This window comes from Acipenser ruthenus, chromosome 43, assembly GCF_902713425.1.
Source record: "Acipenser ruthenus chromosome 43, fAciRut3.2 maternal haplotype, whole genome shotgun sequence".
Classification (NCBI taxonomy): Eukaryota; Metazoa; Chordata; class Actinopteri; order Acipenseriformes; family Acipenseridae; genus Acipenser; species Acipenser ruthenus.
Window position 1 is genome coordinate 8,011,017 of NC_081231.1, and position 17,971 is coordinate 8,028,987.

Genomic DNA, 17,971 nt, shown 5'->3' on the forward strand with positions numbered 1-17,971 from the left:
AAAAGGACAAGACATCATGTTAATGTTACAACATGAAAAACTAAACACACTGAGAGTGCTGAAGAGGGCTTGAAATACAGTGTGTTACTCAGCTGTGTGGTTCTAGTTTCGTAAAATGAACAGGTGGTTTAATTAAAGACTTTTAAAAGATGTCCTGAGGTGTCTTATTGTGATTAAAAAGCGTCCCATTCCACCAGAAAAACCTGAGAGGCGTTAGAAAACTAAAGCTCTTTGAATGAAATGCTTTTTATTATATGAATAACTACCCAGTGGAGTGACACAGCAGGTTAATAAACTAAATGTATTGAATGAATAATGAAATCAGATCATATATGTCAGAGAGTGAGAGGTTTGTATTAAACAGTCCAGTTACAGTATTGTTAAAATGTTTTAGTAGTTTAACTGCTTATGACTGCGAGGAGTGGAAACAAAGGTAAATATTCTCATACAATAATCTGCATTTATATTACTGCGCCCAACAGTACTTTCTGTAAAGCTGTATTTGGGTCTGTAGTTGTTGTCCCCGGTCTGTACCAAGTGTATTCATTCAGGAGAAGCAACACGAGTGAAGGTGAATAAGCAGCCTACAGAATGTGTGCATTGCAGAAAGCGTTTATTATTAAAACATGACGAGACATCTCTCAGGTTTCATTAATAACACCAGTATTATATTTGACTCGCGTTAGGTTGTAGCTCTTCAAAAGTTACAAACGTCAAATTTGCAATGCTTCAATGTATCCAGTAGGTGGCACCAAAACACTGTTCAACTTAGACTGCATTGTTTGATAATGTACATTCCTCCTTGAATGAGTTCAGTGAAAAAGGGGCGGGCCTAGATATTTCAAACAGAATTACTGATATTTCTGTGATACAATACACACATAAAAACAATGTGCTCCACAATATAAAGCATTCTTTAATTCTTAGTTTAAACTGATGCATAATACAGTGAATGTACACAAACATTTGTGTTTAGTTTAGTCTTCAAATAATTAAATTATTATGTTTAACCCATTTTGCTTTTTAAATGATACCTTCAATGTTCTACTGTGCTACTAATGGGAAAATGTAAAATAAGGATGATGGCTGATTGAAGCAAAATCTTTGTTTTTTTGTGAAACGTAATTTCCTCTCATCAAAAAAATTCTAAGAATCTTCATGTTTCTTTCACCTCTGTAAATCACCTCCTCGCCCAATTCATTGCTCTGTGTGTGTAATCTCCATGCCTGCAATGGTAATGACTAGAGTTCAATCACCTCCTCACCCAGTTCATTGCTCTCTGTAATCTCCATGCCTGCAATGGTAATGACTAGAGTTCAATCACCTCCTCACCCAGTTCATTGCTCTGTGTGTGTAATCTCCATGCCTGCAATGGTAATGACTAGAGTTCAATCACCTCCTCACCCAGTTCATTGCTCTGTGTGTGTAATCTCCATGCCTGCAATGGTAATGACTAGAGTTAAATCACCTCCTCATCCAGTTCATTGCTCTGTGTGTGTAATCTCCATGCCTGCAATGGTAATGACTAGAGTTCAATCACCTCCTCACCCAGTTCATTGCTCTGTGTGTGTAATCTCCATGCCTGCAATGGTAATGACTAGAGTTCAATCACCTCCTCACCCAGTTCATTGCTCTGTGTAATCTCTGATGGGGTCTGCTCTGCTCCTTAGAAAAGTTAACTGTAAAAGAACAGGGAAGCAGTGTGGAGTAGTGGTTAGGGCTCTGGACTCTTGACCGGAGGGTCGTGGGTTCAATCCCAGGTGGGGGACACTGCTGCTGTATCCTTGAGCAAGATGCTTTACCTAGATTGCTCCAGTAAAAACCCAACTGTATAAATGGGGAATTGTATGTAAAAATAATGTGTAAAAAAAATAATGTAATTGTGTGTAACAATTGTAAACCACCCTGGTGTCTGCTAAGAAATAAATAATAACAAGGCAAAATAAAGACAATCCTAGATAAGTTTGATATTGTGTGATGATAAACTTGTTATATACACAGATTCATGTAGAGAGGTAAAGAAGTAGACAAATATGGTGACTTATTTACTTTTGTATTATTATAATAACTTTTGGGGGTTGCAGCACCCCCTAGCGGTCACATACAGGAATATTTATTTATTTATTTATTTATTTATTTATTTATTTATTTATTTATTAATTCAGCTACATTTAAACAATGATCTGTTATAAAGCTGTGGTATAATTTATTTATTTGTTTATTTTTGAAATTCTCAGGGTAACATGAAGCCGTGTTTCACCTCTAACTATTCCCCTGTTGAATGCAAACCTACAGGTGTGGTGTTCTGTGTATCTCTGCTCTGGGGGCTCTTGCCACCCCTCCTCAAAGGCTCAGCCACTGTAGAGCCCCACCCCTCTAAGGGAGACTCCCTGCTGGGACAGAGGGGGACCCCCTGGACAAACAGTCACTTCATTCCAGATCCTGAAGCTGCCCCTGCCTCGTGCATCATTGCAGGCAGCCTCCAAAAGAGACTTCACAGACTGGCTGGACAGTGAGACATGGTTCCAGTGGCAGAGTGTGGGAGCTTACAGGTAAGAACATAAGAATGTTTACAAATGAGAGGAGGCCATTCGGCCCATCTTGCTCGTTTGGTTGTTAGTAGCTTATTGATCCCAGAATCTCATCCCAGGGTGTCAGCTTCAACAACATTACTGGGGAGTTGGTTCCAGACTCCCACAATTCTTTGTGTATAAAAGTGCCTCCTATTTTCTGTTCTGAATGCCCCTTTGTCTAATCTCTACTTGTGACCCCTGGTCCTTGTTTCTTTTCTTAGGTAAAAAAAAAAAATGTCCCCTGGGTCAACATTGTCAATGCCTTTTAGAATTTTGAATGCTTGAATCAGATCACCGCGTAGTCTTCTTTGTTCAAGACTGAATAGATTCAGTTATATTACACTATGTAACACAATTTTTGTTCCTGGGTAGTAAGTGTTATTTCCTAATTGCTTATGCCTCAAAAGTATAGAAAATGGCTATTATTCCCCACAAACTTTGCTTTTGTCACCAGGACAGTGATATTTTGAAATGTACCTATTTCCAATGAGAAAACGGGCGAATTTGTGTCTTTTCGTACACATAAAGTCAGAAAAAAACAACATATGAATCCAAATTAACATGTATTTATACTAAAGTAATACAAAAATGACTACAAAAGATTTAGAAGTGAGTAGTTTTTCGAGATTTACGATTATACTGTAAATCACTTTCACAAATCAGCCCCCAAATGTAGTCTCCCATCATGTTCTCGTTATACTGTCCTTGGTAGCGGCGTTCAAAGTCCAATATATCCTGGTGGAAGCGCTCGCCTTGCTCCTTCGAGTACGCTCCCATGTTCTCCTTGAATTTATCAAAATGAGCATCAAGGATATGGACTTTGAGGGACATCCTACAGCCCATTGTGCCGTAGTTCTTCACCAGAGTCTCAACCAGCTCCACATAGTTTTAGGCCTTGTGATTGCCCAGGAAGCCCCGAACCACTGCGACAAAGCTGTTCCAAGCCGCTTTCTCCTTAGTAGTGAGCTTCTTGGGGAATTCATTGCACTCCAGGATCTTCTTTATCTGTGGTCCGACGAAGACACCGGCTTTGACCTTTGCCTCAGACAGCTTAGGGAAGAAGTCTTGAAGGTACTTGAAGGCTGCCGACTCCTTATCTAGAGCTCTGACAAATTGTTTCATAAGGCCCAATTTGATGTGCAGTGGTGGCATCAGCACCTTCCGGGGGTCCACCTGTGGCTCCCACTTGACGTTGTTCCTCCCCACAGAGAACTCGGTCCGCTGTGGCCAGTCCCGCCTGTGGTAGTGCGCCTTGGTGTCCCTGCTGTCCCAAAGGCAAAGATAGCAGGGAAACTTGGTAATACTGCCTTGGAGACCCATCAGGAATGCCACCATTTTGAAGTCTCCTATGACCTTGATGCCATCTCAGAAAAATGCAGATATGTATCCACTTAGGCAGCTGGAACTGAACTGAACTGGTGGGCTTGAGGCCCCTGTATTTATAATACTATTTATATTACTGGAAAGTTCTAGAAAGTTCTAGAAGTTACTCCAAGTTTACTCAGCACTGAATCTATCTGGAATGTTCTGGAAAATAGGTAAATTTCAAAATATCACTGTCCTGGTCACAAAAGCAAAGTTTGTGGGGAATAATAGCCATTTCTATACTTTTGAGGCATAAGCAATTAGGAAATAACACTTACTACCCAGGAACCAAAAAAAAAAAAAATTTGTTACACGGTGTTATCCTGTCTGCATATGACATGCCTTTAAAACCTGGAATAATTCTGGTTGCTATTCTTTGCACTCTTTCTATCCTTTTTTTAATGAGGTGACTGGAACTGAACACAATATTCTAGGTGAGGTCTTACTAATGCATGGTAAAGTTTTAACATTACTTCCCTTGATTTTAATTCAACACTTTTCACTATATACAGTGCCTACAGTAAGTATTCACCCCCTTGGATGTTTTCGCAGTTTGTTTACAAACTGAAAAAACAAATCAATTAAAAATAAAAACCTGAAAAGTCTTCATTAGAGAAGTATTCACCCTGTTTGTATTGGGAATGGGTTTCTTTGGGAATCTATAATAAAAGATGTCTCGATGTCTTGCACAGTATTGATTTGCATGTTGGGTTGGGTTTGACAGTGTGATCTCATTCATGTGCAGGTGTTAATACAGCAGCACCTTCACATCGAACGAGCAGGACACAGAGACAGAGAGCAGCTACTACACTCACTAGTAATCGGTAAGCACACATCTCAATGATTTTTCAAATGTTCTTTCATTTCTTTATTTTTCTATTCCTCTGAAGGTGGTGGATTGGAGACCAGTCCTCTTTATGTCTCCACAGAGCTGGGATAACACAAGCAGAGGCAATGGGAGCTTATGGAATATTAGTTTGTTTGTTTAAAAATAAGTGGCTTAGCCACAATTGATATTTAAAGGGATTTCCATCACATTAATCTGATCAGCCTGACTTGTATTTTCTTTTATAAAACGTGCAGACTGTAGTCCAGCAGCAGACCTCAGTGTTGTGACTGTATACTGAGGATAGTCTTATTATTGTTTCCATAGTGTAACATGTCCTGGATGTAAGGCTGATAGGTCTGTACCTGCCCAGGTTTGCTGTATCACCCTTCTGAGATATTGTTACCATATTGTTGAGCCTCCTGACAGACGGGTCACCCCCTGTCCTTATCGACAAATCCTTTGTAAATAATTTTTACTAATCATTTTTGTTTATAAATGTATATAACTCAACACTGGTGATTTTGAAACCCAGGTGAACTGTCTGAATAGTTAAATAATCCCATAATTGGGCTATAACTTAACCATTAAAAAAAGTGTAAAAATAAATGAATAGTCTACAAGCCCTTCGCTTGGGGATCCTGGATACAAAGAGTTAAAGATTCTGCGATTCACTGCGAATAGAAAAAAAAGAACAAGCTAAAAAGAACAGACTGTTCTGCATTATCACATTTGAATCAAAGGCACTCCACAGCAGACCAGTCCTGTGGCTCGCCTTTGATTCAAATGTGATCTTGCAAAACACTCTGGATATGTCACATGAGTGAAAGCAACCTGTCTGCAAATCAAAACTGGTGTCCTGCCTTTCACCTTGCTGTGGAGGCCTGGGGTCCTAGCGGGGGGAGGGGCGGGGGGCTAGGTGCTGCACTGGGTTTATGTTAATGTTAAGAAATACCTTCTTTTAGTATTTCTAAATGTAGCACTATTGAGTGTGTAATAGTTATGGGTGGCTATTGTTAATGCACTAGACTAGTCTGTCATCTTTCTCTGGAGGCCTGGGTTCCAATCTGGATGGCTAGGTGGTGCTGTGGGTTAATGTTAATGCACTAGACTAGTCTGTCATCTTTCTCTGGAGGCCTGGGATCCAATCTGGATGGCTAGGTGGTGCTGTGGGTTAATGTTAATGCACTAGACTAGCCTGTCACCTTTCTCTGGAGGCCTGGGTTCCAATCTGGATGGCTAGGTGGTTCAGGGTATGTGTAGGTAAAGTGTCAGATTTACTGAAGGTATTTTTTGTTTCAGCAAATTATTTGTAAATACTGATTCCTTATCATTTTATTGATATAGTGTAACACTGGTCATATTGAAACCTAGGGGACCTGTCTGAATATGTTTTTATACCACTGTGTATTTCCATGGATACATATGTAAAGGTTTTTTTTTTTAAATTGTTGATAGTTAATTAGTAAATGAAGTCAATGAGCAGCAATCAGGTTGTATTGGGAATGGGTTTCTTTGTGAATCTATAATAAAAGATGTCTCGATGTCTTGCACAGTATTGATTTGCATGTTGGGTTGGGTTTGACAGTGTGATCTCATTCATGTGCAGGTGTTAATACAGCAGCACCTTCACATCGAACGAGCAGGACACAGAGACAGAGAGCAGCTACTCCACTCACTAGGAATCGGTAAGCACACATCTCAATGATTTTTCAAATGTTCTTTAATTTCTTTATTTTTCTATTCCTCTGAAGGTGGTGGATTGGAGACCAGTCCTCTTTACGTCTCCACAGAGCAGGGATAACACAAGCAGAGGCAATGGGAGCTTATGGAATATTAGTTTGTTTAAAAATAAGCGGCTTAGCCACAATTGATATTTAAAGGGATTTTCCATCACATTAATCTGATCAGCCTGACTTGTATTTTCTTTTATAAAACGTGCAGACTAGTCCAGCAGCAGACCTCAGTGTTGTGATTGTATACTGAGGATAGTCTTATTATTGTTTCCATAGTGTAACATGTCCTGGATGTAAGGCTGATAGGTCTGTACCTGCCCAGGTTTGCTTTATCACACTTCTTAGATATTGTTACCATATTGATGAGCCTCCAGACAGCCGGGTCACCCCCTGTCCTTATCGACACATCCTTTGTAAATCATTTGTACTTATCATTGTTGTTTATAAATGGATATAACTTAACACTGGCCATTTGGAAACCCAGGTGAACTGTCTGAATAGTTAAAGAATCCCTTAATTGGGTCTATAACTTAAAATCATTAACAAAGTTTAAAAATAAATCAATAAAGATTCTGCAATTCACTGTGAATAGAAAAAAAAGAACAAGCTAAAAAGAACAGACTGTTCTGCACTATCACATTTGAATCAAAGGCGCTCCACAGCAGACCAGACCTGTGGCTCACCTTTGATTCAAATGTGATCATGCAAAACACTCGAGATATGTCACATGAGGGAAAGCAACCTGTCTGCAAATCAATACTGGTGTCCTGCCTTTCACCTTGCTGCGGAGGCCTGGGGTCCTAGCGGGGGGAGGGGCGGGGGGCTAGGTGCTGCACTGGGTTTATGTTAATGTTAAGAAATACCTTCTTTTAGTATTTCTAAATGTAGCACTATTGAGTGTGTAATAGTTATGGGTGGCTATTGTTAATGCACTAGACTAGTCTGTCACCTTTCTCTGGAAGCCTGGGTTCCAATCTGCATGGCTAGGTGGTGCTGTGGGTTAATGTTAATGCACTAGACTAGCCTGTCACCTTTCTCTGGAGGCCTGGGTTCCAATCTGGATGGCTAGGTGGCGCTGTGGGTTAATGTTAATGCACTAGACTAGCCTGTCACCTTTCTCTGGAGGCCCGGGTTCCAATCTGGGGTGCTAGGTGGCGCTGTGGTTTAATGTTAATGCACTAGACTAGTCTGTCATCTTTCTCTGGAGGCCTGGGTTCCAATCTGGATGGCTAGGTGGTGCTGTGGGTTAATGTTAATGCACTAGACTAGCCTGTCACCTTTCTCTGGAGGCCCGGGTTCCAATCTGGATGGCTAGGTGGTGCTGTGGGTTAATGTTAATGCACTAGACTAGTCTGTCATCTTTCTCTGGAGACCTGGGTTCCAATCTGGATGGCTAGGTGGTTCAGGGTATGTGTAGGTAAAGTGTCAGATTTACTGATGGCATTTTTTTGTTTCAGCAAATTATTTGTAAATACTGATTCCTTATCATTTTATTGATATATTGTAACACTGGTCATATTGAAACCTAGGGGACCTGTCTGAATATGTTTTTATACCACTGTGTATTTCCATGGATACATATGTAAAGGTTTTTTTTTTTAATTGTTGATAGTTAATTAGTAAATGAAGTTAATGATCAGCAATCAGGTTTTATTGGGAATGGGTTTCTTTGTGAATCTATAATAAAAGATGTCTCGATGTCTTGCACAGTATTGATTTGCATGTTGGGTTGGGTTTGACAGTGTGATCTCATTCATGTGCAGGTGTTAATACAGCAGCACCTTCACATCGAACGAGCAGGACACAGAGACAGAGAGCAGCTACTCCACTCACTAGGAATCGGTAAGCACACATCTCAATGATTTTTCAGATGTTCTTTCATTTCTTTATTTTTCTATTCCTCTGAAGGTGGTGGATTGGAGACCAGTCCTCTTTATGTCTCCACAGAGCAGGGATAACACAAGCAGAGGCAATGGGAGCTTATGGAATATTAGTTTGTTTAAAAATAAGCGGCTTAGCCACAATTGATATTTAAAGGGATTTTCCATCACATTAATCTGATCAGCCTGACTTGTGTTTTCTTTTATAAAACGTGCAGACTGTAGTCCAGCAGCAGACCTCAGTGTTGTGACTGTATACTGAGGATAGTCTTATTATTGTTTCCATAGTGTAACATGTCCTGGATGTAAGGCTGATAGGTCTGTACCTGCCCAGGTTTGCTGTATCTCCCTTCTGAGATATTGTTACCATATTTATGAGCCTCCTGGCAGCCGGGTCACCCCCTGTCCTTATCGACAAATCCTTTGTAAATCATTTTTATTACTATTTATTTCTTAGCAGATGCCCTTATCACATTATTTTTACATACAATTACCCATTTATACAGTTGGGTTTTTACTGGAGCAATCTAGGTAAAGTTCCTTGCTCAAGGGTACAGCAGCAGTGTCCCCCACCTGGGATTGAACCCACGACCCTCCGGTCAAGAGTCCAGAGCCCTAACCACTACTCCACACTGGTGATTTTGAAACCCATGTGAACTGTCTGAATAGTTAAATAATCCCTTAATTGGGCCTATAACTTAAAATTAGGGCTGTCAAGCGATTAAAAAAAATAATCGCGATTAATATCACGATTTAAAAAATGTATCTTAGTTAATCTCAGTTTTAATTGCATATTAAATTGTCACAATTACTACATCCATTGAATTTAAATGTGTTTTATTACTGATGCTATTGTTTTTATTATCCTTAACTGTAAATAAAATTGTTTAAAATGTATTTATTTATGTATTTATTTAACCAGGAAATGTACCCATTGAGACCACCACCAAAATGTACTAGGGGCAACAATTTAGAAATTACAAATACAACCAACACAATAACATGTGCGGTTCAAGCTTGATCAGCAGCACACAGAGATCAGAAAACATAATACATAGGATATCTATTTTTAAATGTGATTGTGAACTGAAATAAATTAGTTTTTTTTAATAAAATTATAAATATGTAGATATAGTAAGCACTTCTAGGAAATGAACTGTTAATTGTGAAGAGAACATACAAAAAACACTGTCATCATATCCAAAAACTGCAAACTAACAATTGTCAGGCTTTACATACTACATGAAAAAAAGGAGCAACGCAGCCTAACTCATTTATTATCATGATCATTCTTCGCTTGATATGGGCTTGCAGCGATCCTGCATTTCTATTGAAACTGGTGGGTTTAATTTGTTGTTGTTATTGTCTGTAGCTGAAGAGCTGCTCGTGTATTTTGAGAGATGAAGGCGTGTTCAGCACGCAGCAGACTAGATGTACTCGTGTGTGATACTGGAACTCACTTTGACAGTAGACAAGTAAGCGTCTTTCTGTCCAGTGAGCCGTCAAAAAAAAATCCCATTCATTTTTAGTGCTTTGCTCCATTAAGAGGTTCAGTGACTAACTTTCTATTTAAACAATAACTGCACTCAGACACTCAATACCATGCTGCCACGGCCGGGATTGAAGTACGGTGTGCAGAAAGGCTCAAGACACAGCAATGTGATTAACGTGTGTTAAAATAATTAAACTCTAAAAACATTTACGCGTTAATTGCAGAAGTTAACTGCGATTAATTGACAGCCATACTTAAAATCATTAAAAAACTGTAAAAATAAATGAATAGTCTACAAGCCCTTCGCTTGGGGATCCTGGATACAAAGTGTTAAAGGTTCTGCGATTCACTGTGAATAGAAAAAAAAGAACAAGCAAAAAAGAACAGACTGTTCTGCATTATCACATTTGAATCAAAGGCACTCCACAGCAGACCAGACCTGTGGCTCACCTTTGATTCAAATGTGATCATGCAAAACACTCGAGATATGTCACATGAGGGAAAGCAACCTGTCTGCAAATCAAAACTGGTGTCCTGCCTTTCACCTTGCTGTGGAGGCCTGGGGTCCTAGCGGGGGGAGGGGTGGGGGGGTAGGTGCTGCACTGGGTTTATGTTAATGTTAAATACCTTCTTTTAGTATTTCTAAATATAGCACTATTGAGTGTGTAATAGTTATGGGTGGCTATTGTTAATGCACTAGACTAGCCTGTCACCTTTCTCTGGAGGCCTGGGTTCCAATCTGGATGGCTAGGTGGTGCTGTGGGTTAATGTTAATGCACTAGACTAGTCTGTCACCTTTCTGTGGAGGCCTGGGTTCCAATCTGGATGGCTAAGTGGTGCTGTGGGTTAATGTTAATGCACTAGACTAGCCTGTCATCTTTCTCTGGAGGCCTGGGTTCCAATCTGGATGGCTAGGTGGTGCTGTGGGTTAATGTTAATGCACTAGACTAGCCTGTCAACTTTCTCTGGAGGCCTGGGTTCCAATCTGGATGGCTAGGTGGTTCAGGGTATGTGTAGGTAAAGTGTCAGAGTTACTGAAGGTATTTTTTTGTTTCAGCAAATTATTTGTAAATACTGATTCCTTATCATTTTATTGATATAGTGTAACATTAGTCATATTGAAACCTCAGGGATCTGTCTGAATATGTTTTTTATGCCACTGTGTATTTCCATGGATACATATGTAAAGGTTTTTTTTTAATTGTTGATAGTTAATTAGTAAATGAAGTTAATGATCAGCAATCAGGTTGTATTGGGAATGGGTTTCTTTGTGAATCTATAATAAAAGATGTCTCGATGTCTTGCACAGTATTGATTTGCATGTTGGGTTGGGTTTGACAGTGTGATCTCATTCATGTGCAGGTGTTAATACAGCAGCACCTTCACATCGAACGAGCAGGACACAGAGACAGAGAGCAGCTACTCCACTCACTAGGAATCGGTAAGCACACATCTCAATGATTTTTCAGATGTTCTTTCATTTCTTTATTTTTCTATTGCTCTGAAGATGGTGGATTGGAGACCAGTCCTCTTTATGTCTCCACAGAGCAGGGATAACACAAGCAGAGGCAATGGGAGCTTATGGAATATTAGTTTGTTTAAAAATAAGTGGCTTAGCCACAATTGATATTTAAAGGGATTTTCCATCACATTAATTTGATCAGCCTGACTTGTATTTTCTTTTATAAAACGTGCAGACTAGTCCAGCAGCAGACCTCAGTGTTGTGACTGTATACTGAGGATAGTTTTGTAACAGTGGATAACAGTAAATCGTAATTAATTTAAAATACTTGTTGTAGTCGGCTACGCCATTTGGGATTGAATCCCAAAATGTATATATAAAATAACTGAATAAAAATATTATTCTTAGCACACAGGTTCTTTTGTGTTTTCAATAGGAGTCCTTCCCTTGTCACAAATACCAGAGAGGCAAGTTAAAAATCAACAAGTCTTTTATTACAGAAGAGAAGAGCTGTAGACAGGAGGAGAAATTCAGCAAATAATATTAACAAATTCAAAAGACAATTTAACCCTTTCACAATTCCAGACAACCCAGAGAGGGGGCAGAGGCAGGTCAGTGTCAACTGATAATACAATAGAACAAAATGATGAAAACCAAAACAAAGCAAAACACTCTGAAAATCAATTAAGATAAAACCCAACAATAATAAAATAAACACAGCAATCAAAACGAAGCAGTATCAATTACAAACGTGCAATCACACAAATAATAAGTGTTTGTAATCTAAAACAAAAACTACAGCAAAACTAAGATACACAAGAACCCTATAAAACAACCTGATGTAGCTAAGTGTAGTTAATTTTACAAAACAAACTATAGTAGCTAGGTACAAGTTAACAGCGACTTAGCAGAGAAAATGGCTAAATGCATTAATATACAATGGCAGGAATATACTTCAATAACTCACTCCTGAGACTCCTATAATGCAACAAACTAAACAAAACAGTTTAAAACAATGTGCCGGCCGCGCACAATATTTAAAATCCAACACATCCACACAAACACCAGACTGAGGCGCTGCTGGAGCGGAGCCGAGAGTGCTAGCAGAGAGGAAAAAAAAAATACCGAATAGGTTACAACAATGAGAAAGAAGTCCAAAAGGACCAGCTCCACACACTCCACTACCGTCAATTTCTAGTACAGGTACCGATGTAGATGAGCACAGACTGTTCCACTCCCTCCACAGCATGTGTGGAGGGAGGGGAACAGACACACAATGAAGGAGCCAGCAGTCTGACCAGCAGCAGCTGTGCAAAAGGGGACAGGAATGTAAACAAACCAATCAATAACTAAAACACAACAGTACTACTAACAAAAAAAGAAACACAAAACACATGTGTTACAGTGTTATTATTGTTTCCATATTTTAACATGACCTGGACGTAAGGCTGATAGGTCTGTACCTGCCCAGGTTTGCTGTATCACCCTTCTGAGATATTGTTACCAATTTATGAGCCACCTGACAGCCCGGGTCACCCCGTGTCCTTATCGACAAATCCTTTGTAAATCATCTTTACAAATCATTTTTGTTTATAAATGTATATAACTCAACATTGGTGATTTTGAAACCCAGGTGAACTGTCTGAATAGTTAAATAATCCCTTAATTGGGCTATAACTTAACCATTAAAAAAAGTGTAAAAATAAATGAATAGTCTACAAGCCCTTCGTTTGTGGATCCTGGATACAAAGTGTTAAAGATTCTGCGATTCACTGCGAATAGAAAAAAAAAGAACAAGCAAAAAAGAACAGACTGTTCTGCATTATCACATTTGAATCAAAGCCACTCCACAGCAGAGCAGTCCTGTGGCTCACCTTTGATTCAAATGTGATCATGCAAAACACTCTGGATATGTCACATGAGGGAAAGCAGCCTGTCTGCAAATCAATACTGGTGTCCTGCCTTTCACCTTGCTGTGGAGGCCTGGGGTCCTAGCAGGGGGAGGGGCGGGGGGCTAGGTGCTGCACTGGGTTTATGTTAATGTTAAGAAATACCTTCTTTTAGTATTTCTAAATATAGCACTATTGAGTGTGTAATAGTTATGGGTGGCTATTGTTAATGCACTAGACTAGTCTGTCACCTTTCTCTGGAGGCCTGGGTTCCAATCTGAATGGCTAGGTGGTGCTGTGGGTTAAATTCACCTCTACAACACATGTGGTAATAAATTTTATATGTGTTTTTGCTACAATATAATTTGTTTAATTAGTGCAAGAAAAGTGTCCTGATACACAGTTTTAGGAATGTTATCTAAACTGTTGAATAATTTCAGTAAAGATAATTATTTGGATTCACAGAGAGACAGACACCAAGTGGTCAGTGATGTAACTGCAGTTTGTTTCTTTTCAAACAAGAAGGGGATAATAATAATAATAATAATAATAATAATAATAATAATAATAATAATAATAATAATAATAATAATAATAAATTTCAAATTATGCATATTACACTTTGATTCTTACTGCAGTATGTCACATTGTAAGTATATAACTCCACTGAACAGAAATAATTGCAAAGTACAGTAATCCGTCTCATATCTGACTGTGGTGGGACCAGAGTAAGGGCGGATATGCAAAAAGTGAATGAATGAATCCTGTTTTAAATACCATTACACACAGCTGTAACAATTACTATATTCACACAATTCTTGTTTTGAGATTCAGCTTTTATTAGGGAGCTCCTCTAAATACCTTGTTTAGAAAGATATTAATGTTTGTGACAGAGTAGCTGTCTGCCGTGTGGGTGCGTGCATTCACTGCTGAGTGACAGGCAGGAGATCGAGACGGAGGTTGAAGTTGATACGCCCCCCGCAGGCGAACAGGATTTATTTACATATCAACACACTGAACACGTGACACTACCAGCAATGGAAGAGCATGGAACACATACAACACAGTGTACGAAAACTGGGGTGGGATCTGCAATCTCTGAACTAATCTTCTCTGTTCAATAATAAACTAACGTTGCTGAAGAGCTTGATCGTGGAGGATATGTGACGTGCGGATACACGCCGGAATACTGTAGTATCTAAACTGTGAGCCTACACTAACCCAAAATGTGAATAACTGTTATTTAAGTTATTATGCCAGTGCGTACATTTTTAACAAATGCATATATAAAACTGTAGAGTAAACCTTAGTTTCTTGTATTTACTTTATCATCATATCCCAGTTTCTTACTGAAATATGTAGATTTTTTCATAAACATTTTTGTGATTAAGTACTGTTCGTTAAGAGTGGAGATGGCTGTAGAGCTGTGTAATGTTGTGTCTGCGCGGTCGCACAGGCATCGTTAAGGTCTGAATGAAGGTCCTGTTTAAAGTCGATTTTACAACCAGCTCAAAAGGGAGATAACATCCCACCGATATGCATGAACATGTTTATGTGTGGTCGGACTGACAGGCTCAACAAACCCTGACAACGGGGTAGCACTTGGTTGAATACTTTTTGAGATACAGAGTTTCTTTCTTTTAAATTATTAAGATGCATTTTTATACACCTGTATCTCTAAGCAAATTAAAGAACCCCGCTCGGCATACACATAATCCCGGGGGTGTGCATGCGCAATAATTAATATATTTTGTGGGGGGGTCCTAGTTTTACAGAAACTGAACCCCAAAGATAGCAGTCTGACGTCACTGCTGCCTGACGTCGTTGCTAGGCAGAGTAAATTGCGACCGTTCCATTGCACTGAATAGGGAGACATGAAATATATAGTTCAGCACACAGGTGATAATATTTTTGTTTTATTTGTTTGTGCCTTCACCACTGGGGAAACTAATAATAATGTGTTAATTCAGGAAATACGATTTTCATTTCCCCCCCTCTCTCTTTTGTTGTTATGGTACGGTCGGGAGTTCAACGAGACCGTTCCATTCCACAAATAAATCTATGCTGCTGTGGGTATTAAACCTGTTAACTTCTCTGTGCTTTTAAATAATACAATGAAAGTGACCCTGTGTGTAGTGTTACTTATTATACAATTAAGATTAAATTAAACTGGTGGGGACGCAGCCTCTAGCATGTATCTAGTACAGCAATTGCAAGCAACGACACTGTTACTGTACAGATTTCATTCAGAGGGATGCAGGAAGTTTAACAATAACGACATGTCGGTTGACAAGAAGACATGAATTATAACATGATCCTGTTTACAGTTTTTAAAAGAATATTCTGAAATGAGAATGATTTTGTAAAGACATGAATGCATTTTATACGTTTATTCATACTAAAAATGAATGTCACTTGTGCTGAGTTAGAAAATAAACATACTGCTCAGTATCACCAGATTTATATAGAGCCATTTTAAAATTCAAACACGGAATTCATTATCCCCCATATTGTTTATTAAAATGATATGATATTGCAATTAATACAGCACTTGCCAATTTCAAGCATGACAGGGTTGTAATTCCCACAATGGGAAAACCATCAGCCATGGTCACTGTGTTCCCTGGGTGTGAAAAGATGAGCAATGGTTTCAATGTAATGATAGCCATGCACACAATGCATCAGGCTGCCTAAAAACCTGCAGGATTCTTACATGATCTTTCTAGAGAGAGTGGACAGAGCCATACAACATGAAGAATAACTGCCCTCAGCACTGCTGTTCAAATGTGTCCCCACGTCTCCAGTCTCAGGTACAGTCGTTGCTGTCCCCTCCTCTCCAGTCTCAGGTACAGTCATTTGCTGTCCCCACCTCTCCAGCCTCAGGTACAGTCATTACTGTCCCCACCTCTCCAGTCTCAGGTACAGTCATTGCTGTCCCCACCTCTCCAGTCTCAGGTACAGTCATTACTGTCCCCACCTCTCCATCCTCAGGTACAGTCATTACTGTCCCCACCTCTCCAGTCTCAGGTACAGTCATTACTGTCCCCACCTCTCCATCCTCAGGTACAGTCATTACTGTCCCCACCTCTCCAGTCTCAGGTACAGTCATTGCTGTCCCCACCTCTCCAGTCTCAGGTACAGTCATTACTGTCCCCACCTCTCCATCCTCAGGTACAGTCATTACTGTCCCCACCTCTCCAGTCTCAGGTACAGTCATTACTGTCCCCACCTCTCCATCCTCAGGTACAGTCATTACTGTCCCCACCTCTCCAGTCTCAGGTACAGTCATTACTGTCCCCACCTCTCCATCCTCAGGTACAGTCATTACTGTCCCCACCTCTCCAGTCTCAGGTACAGTCGTTGCTGTCCCCACCTCTCCAGTCTCAGGTACAGTCGTTGCTGTCCCCACCTCTCCAGTCTCAGGTACAGTCGTTGCTGTCCACACCTCTCCAGCCTCAGGTACAGTCGTTGCTGTCCACACCTCTCCAGTCTCAGGTACAGTCGTTGCTGTCCACACCTCTCCAGTCTCAGGTACAGTCGTTGCTGTCCCCACCTCTCCAGTCTCAGGTACAGTCGTTGCTGTCCCCACCTCTCCAGCCTCAGGTACAGTCATTGCTGTCCCCACCTCTCCAGCCTCAGGTACAGTCGGTGCTGAAATAATAGTAAAAATTACTTTAATAGTAACACAGTTAGGGTTAGGGGTTGAGATTAGGTTAGTTGTAGACATTAGGTTTAGGGGTAGGGGGTAGATTAAGGGGTTAGGAGGCTAGTAGGTACCTACTGGCCCATTCCTATGGGATGATTTTTACTTGATAACGTCCCATTCAATCGACTGATCTCAATCAGATCAGCAGGCGCAACAGTGTTTTTAAGCGCTGTTCACACTTGTATCGGTACAGTTTGTTTCGGTATAGAATATACCTGTACGAAACCACTTTCTGTCCTAACTCACTTTCCAGTACCGGTACAGTACAGATACAGTTGCGATATACCTGTCCACATTCATGATGTTTAAATCGACAGTGTTGGGGCTCTGAACTCGTTTCCATGACGACCGCTGTCACATCTGTTAGAAGCGGATCCGTTGTTATGTAATACAGCATGTTTTCCCGTCCTGTCCATGTACAGTGTTTTGTTTTTGCCGCCTTGTTCATTTCAATTAAATTGGATATTGCAGGTTCTACTGTAATTGTTAATTAAGACATTACTGTGAAAGCACCAATACATCATGAACCTAAAGAAAGCAATGCAGATGAGGAATTGTTATGTGTTTAAGCACGGGCATGCATCAAACTCTTCAATACCGAACACTGACCTGAACACATGAAAATATTCAGTTCTAATGATATTATTTCTCTTCAGCACTGTGGTATCACAGACCTATCAAATATACTGTGGTGTTTATTTTGTAAACAGCAGTCTTCGAACATGGAACACATATGCAATGTAATTCCTCAATAAATAATAAAAATAAACATTTCTATTGAGGTCAAATAAACATTTCTATTGCGGTTCCAATGTGATTGAGTATTCTGTTTTTTATTTTGTTTTGCTGTGTTTTTTTATATTTGAAGCTTCCCTTATGAAGGTGATTAATAGAAAGTTTTCTCTTTCTAATGCAGAGTCTGCTGTGATGGAGAAGAGGGGGTTCCTCATCCTTCTGCTGGCAGGTGGGTTTCCTTTATCTCTGTTTTTCTCACTATTTGCTTTGATATTTCCCACACTCCCTCCCTGTATGTTACACATTA

At 39.8% G+C, this 17,971-nt stretch overlaps 1 protein-coding gene across 1 annotated transcript in view; it reads right to left on the reverse strand.

The window, feature by feature from the left end:
* Positions 1-17,971, reverse strand: part of LOC131709378 (transcobalamin-1-like) — a 317,542-nt gene that overhangs the window by 190,092 nt on the left and 109,479 nt on the right. The gene's annotated exons all lie outside the window — the stretch shown is intronic.